Source organism: Amblyomma americanum, chromosome 7 (assembly GCF_052857255.1).
Source record: "Amblyomma americanum isolate KBUSLIRL-KWMA chromosome 7, ASM5285725v1, whole genome shotgun sequence".
Classification (NCBI taxonomy): domain Eukaryota; kingdom Metazoa; phylum Arthropoda; class Arachnida; order Ixodida; family Ixodidae; genus Amblyomma; species Amblyomma americanum.
Genome location: NC_135503.1, coordinates 108,582,928 through 108,588,460, shown reverse-complemented (window position 1 = coordinate 108,588,460; position 5,533 = coordinate 108,582,928). Strand labels below are relative to the sequence as shown.

The window sequence follows — 5,533 nt, the reverse complement described above, 5'->3', positions numbered from 1 at the left end:
TGTACTTAATCAACATCTTAACCACACATCAGTGACGCAAGCAGCACCATCGCGCTAAATGCTTTCGCCTCACCGCACTTTAGATCAGCAAAGTGCCCCCCTCAATTTTTATACAGCTGAAAAGCAATCCTGGTTACCTTCGGCAAAGACGACACATACCAGCACATGTCCAAGTGCACAGCTTGTCACCAGCAGCTCTTGAATTCATATGCCACAGAATTATTTAAGTTTGACTCAAGTGCGCGATTCGAGTTCAGGTCATACTCTTTGGAGGGTTTTGTTTGAAACGCGGCGAAATAATAATAATAATAATAATAATAATAATAATAATAATAATAATAATAATAATAATAATAATAATAATAATAATAATAATAATAATAATAATAATAATAATAATAATAATAATAATAATAGCAATAATAAACACCAACAATTATAATCATGCTTCTATTTTGCAAGGTTGAGGTCTCTCAGGCGGAACGCTCGGACTAGGAGGCCTAGTGGGGCACACACGCACAAAATAAAAACGCCATACAGTAGAAAAGAAAAAAAGTGGAAAGACAGGAGAAATGTTTGCCTTGGCTAAGCGAACAAGTTGCGTCTGACTTCGCTAAAATACGCTTTGATATCGTTTGGATCGAAGCTGGCAGGCCTTAGTGGTACTTGGAAAGGCCCGCCGCACAATTCTTGGCAAGAAGACTACGCTTTGTTTTAACAGTAAAAAGTAGTGTAATTCGTGCGACGGTTAGTCTACCCAATTGCAGAAGTGTATGAGTGGTGATCTGTGTTCTTAGGCCATATGTCAAACAAAGTTTGCGCTTTCAGCTTGAAGTTTTCAGAGGTTGGTCAACATGGTCCTTCCTTCTCTCGAGCGCCAGGGTAAATCGTGGGCAGTTGCGTCAAGCGACAGTGCAGGCAACGAACGCATGTTTTCAAAAGAGCGTATCCCGTGTGGACAGCCTGTTGCACAGTTTGAGCTCATGCCGAGTCTGTGTCACGGAACGCGCACAAATGGGGGGGGGGGGGGGGGGGGTCTGGCCGGCCGTGTAACAAAGCTGTGAGGAAAGAGATGAAGCAGGCAGTGAAAAAACGAAGATGACAGCTTTGGCACAAGCACAATACAGACATTTATCATAGAGTCAGTGCTCACGTGCTGATTGGTCAACGCGCGTCAGGCATGCTGCATACAGCTCGCAGGCACGGGGCTCCATCTGGCGCCCATTGATGGACTTGAAAGCTATGTGGCTGTCGCTGCCTATAGTGTTTTCAGTTTAAAACCCCGCGTAGTTGGCACAGCTCAAATTGGCGCTGTTGTAAACTAACGCAACAAAAAGCACGCGAGAATTTTTGAACCACGTTCAAGGATCACCTTGTGATCCTTATGCAGCTCCTGGAGGTGAGGCCTGAGCGAACAGACGGAAACCGGATGGACATAATTGGTGGAAAAAGAGAGGCGCAAACGTAGCTTGAAATGCATTCTTGCATTATCATGGAAGCAATGGAGCTCTTTAGACAACAGTTGATGTGCACTTCTGTGACTGATAGGCGGAGTGGTTAAACGATATTTGGAAGGCAGCTCAAATATTTGTGGTTTTTTTTCATCCGTGTAATTTCATGTGATTTTTGCGTGTGTGTGTGTGTTGCATTTAATGCAAGCCAACGTTGAACCGATGACATGTCAAACAGTTCCCGTGAGACAGCCCAAAACGATTCGACTGTTTGCAGTCGCTTCATTTCTTTCGCTGTGTCCTCTTTTATACAACCTGCAGTCTCTTGCAGTGTATGTCGGAAGTCTTACTTACCCGAGGTAAGAAACAAATTGAATCACCCTGCCCGTTTTGTCACTATGTGACAAGAACCTGAAGAGTTAACCTGGGAATCTGTTAAGCTATGAAAATATTCTGCAGACCATCTACAGGGCAACAAGAGAAATGCGCGCCGCTAGCACGCCGCTGCAGGAGAATGTCCCCGCGGCAGTGCTGTGATCTCTCTCGTGTCGGCCGTTGGGCCGTTTGCGAGAGAGAGTGGGCAGTCAACGCAAGGTGCGCCTGTCAGAGGTCGTTGGACCCCTGGACAGGCTCGAGCCGCGGCGGATCGAGGACCCACGCTGGCGAGCTCGAGTATGAACTGGTCCGAACGGCAGAGGCCGGCCCGGACGAACTGCAACGTACGCACCTTACGCTGTCTCGGAGGGGGTCTCTCTCTCTGGGCCCCGCTCGGACGGTCGCGCGACCACCCCAAAAGGGTCCCCAATTCCCGCCAAAAGTCACCAATGGCAAAGGCCCTTGGGAAGCCGGGGGCGGAGCTGCGGCCGAATGACAGCGATTAGCCACCAGCCGTCTCTCCGCCGCCCGAGGCGGGAGAAAGGGAAAGAGAGCGACGCTGGATGCCGCGCAGACGTCACGGTGGGAATCTAGCAGGCTTCCCACAACTTTCAATCTTGTAGGCAACCACAAATAGCCTGACGGAAAGAATGTGAGAGTGTATACTTGTCGTCTTTACCACAAAAAGCTTTCATACGAATGAAGCCACCACTCACTGAAGCCAGAAAAAGCAGAGGTTTTTTGTGTTATTGATAAATGAAAAATAAAGTGTAATATTTTTTTTTGCCTCAAGGACAATTTAGAAAGTGTCAGCGGTCTCGTTTTTTTTTCTTCGTCTTTCCTATCAAATATTTTTCATGCAAAAATAGATTACAAAACTGATTTTCTATTGATCAAAGTCAATAAAAATTGCCCTTTACTTGGTTCTAGTGACTATTGGATCCCTCCATACGTGCAGCGGAAGAAGCCCCCCATTTTCTTAAATTTGCTTGCTCCCAAAATATTTCAGTGAGATGGGGTTTAGTTTCCAGGTGCTCATACAAAAAAAAAGATTTCTCTTTTGTCAGATTCATTTATCTCTCGATTTGGTATCCTGTGGCAGCAGGTGAGGCGGGCCAGATATGACTTGTTTTAATATATTTTTTGGGTGAAAGTGCGAACTGATGCGAATCCAAGTGACCACGCGCTACGCTGATGTATAGTCATAGAACAGCGCTGCAAAATATTGAGCTGCGAAGTTAAGTCTCCGTTCACACGCACACATGTTTAAAACGCACAGCTGTGTTGTGCTTTCCGGGGGACTTCGCTTAGAGGTGTCTGCCTTTGACGTAGGTGAGGCCGTCGATGACCAGGTTTGCAGCCACTTCAGAGTACGCTGTCTTCTTCCGCGGCCTTCGGTAGACTTGCACCTTGCGGAAGCCTTGAGCACGAGGAGAGTACAGAACATATAACCGGCAACTCAAATGGTGGAACAAAACTGGCACAGAGCACGTGGTCTGAGTAGACGTCATGAAGGTTACGATTGCTCAATAAACTAAAATATTTTGCAAGACAGTCAAGTCCCGGACCATCATAAATATATGAGTGATCGTTCATGTCACTTAGTAAATACAATGCGAAAGTATTGCACTGATCAAAATTGTAAATACTGAAGAAAAAATGTCGACGAAACTTAGTTACATTAGGCGTTGAGAATGCGATAGCATTGAAGCCCCAAGTCCGCTTGGCCTGCATGCTTCTCCTCTATCATGGCTGCTCGCCTGCGTACGCTGAGCCTGTGCAACCGCCAATACTCTATCTTCAGCGACATGGTTTCCTGGTCGCCCCTCCCCTTTCGTGGATTCTCCCTGCGCTAGACACAAGCGGCGTTGATTCTGGCTCCATTCCTACCTGATGTGCGGAACTGCCTAGACACGCCTGCACACAACGAACCGCACCTGCCAACTGACGCCGAACGAGCCGTCGCGCTCAGTCATGTCACGAGACCAGCATACCTGCCAGCTGAGACCTGCCAGTGCATCTTCCAGTGCACGTGTCAAGTAGGCTCTGTCACATGGTTTCATGACGTCATACACCCCGTGAACTATTCAGCGCTCGGCCATGTTGCGTGATTCCATGACGTCACACACACTGTCAACCAATCAGCGTATTTTAAGAAAGACTGCGCGGGACACCACCGCCGCAGGTTTTTTTTTCTCCGGATGGTGCTTTGTTTAAATATTGGCGGTGTCGGCTGCTCCGCTTGACGAAATTTACATTAGGTATGCGTCTGCCGGTGTTGTGCGTTTGTCTGCTTCGACAGGCACACAGCAATATTTACAAATTGTGCAACATTCCTTCAAGACGAGACTTGGGTTGAGAAGGAAGTTATTACCGTCTTCTTCCATGTCCCTCAGGTTGAATGGTGCCCGCCGCCCTGCGTGTAGGTTAAGCAGTTTTAAGCATTTAGATTCTATTAATTAGCACAGAAAAAATATCTTACAGGCAGTACTTAATCTAGTGGCTCCTGAATGCACCAAACATTCATCTAGGTATGTACATTTCGTGACGTACAATATTACGCAGTGGAAGGGCTCAAGTGAGAACGGCTTATTCAGTCCCTTCAGAACGTGATAAAATTACAAAAGTAAAACCTTGGTCTGACGAAAGCTAGCAATGAAGAAAGAAGTAAATGGACGTGGACATTAAATGGAGCTCGCTGCAGAGGGTCCCTTAGAAGTGAGGATGGAGGAGCGTGTTCATAGTAATTTGTAACCCATTTGCCAAAACTAACCGAGCAACAAATTTTTGCTTCTAAACCAAATAGCGGAGCCTATACGGCAACCCTAAAGACCGAAAGGTGTCAGAACGTGATGACAAGGGTTCACCTTACTTTACACAGATACAGATCTTAAAGGCTACCATGAGTGCTTTGCTACGTGGCTAAGAAATAAACCACCGCTGCCCGGTTACTTTTGGCACAGACGGTACATGCCAGTAACAAGGAAATGTGTGAAGCGACGACAAGTGATGACAGGTGTCGCTGCGCCATGAAGTGTCAGCTGGATCTTTCGCTTTAGAAACTCTACGTTACCAACGACGTTAATCCCAGTGAGAATTCATCATGCAACTATTCCTCTACTTCCCTACACAAACTTAAAATCTACGCGTTTTGTCACCAACCGCCGCCTCTACTAGCATCACCAAGCTTTTTTTTTCTTTCATCTGCGTGCTGCTGCGATGCGGGACCTTCACAATACCTCGTTCAAGGTGGTCCGAATGCGTGTCACCGTAGATCCCCGCTGACGCGTGAGCTCCCAGCGCCGTGAGCAGCAGCACAGAAGCGAGCGTCAAGGCGAACATGGCTGGCACACCGACACCCTAACAGTGCAGTGGCGATTGCGATGCGGTTGCTCTGATCATTTCATTGCGTGCTTGGCAGGAGGAGGAGGTGAAAACTTTATAGTACTCTGTGGTTTTGGGGCATCGTCAACGAGGCAGGGTAATTGTTTGTCATAGGTGAAGCGATATGCCAAGTGCAGAATTACAGAAACAAAGCAAAATATGGTTTATACTGCCTAGGCATTTTTCATTAGAAAAACAACGAAGAGACAGCGGCATGGAAGAAGCAAAACCAAGGAAAAAAACAAGTGAAATTTTGTTAACTCGTCAAACATTTTGGATGACGTAAGGTATCCCCTTTATTGGAGGGAAAAGTAAGCATGCAT

General features: G+C 46.7%; 1 long non-coding RNA gene across 1 annotated transcript; it reads right to left on the bottom strand.

Moving 5' to 3' along the window:
• Positions 1-2,745: 2,745 nt before the first annotated feature.
• Positions 2,746-5,187, bottom strand: LOC144097383 (uncharacterized). The gene is made up of 3 exons (XR_013306997.1): positions 5,066-5,187; positions 4,201-4,242; positions 2,746-3,246 (listed from the first exon to the last, which is right to left on the bottom strand). It is a non-coding gene; the product is annotated as an uncharacterized LOC144097383 (long non-coding RNA).
• Positions 5,188-5,533: the final 346 nt, after the last annotated feature.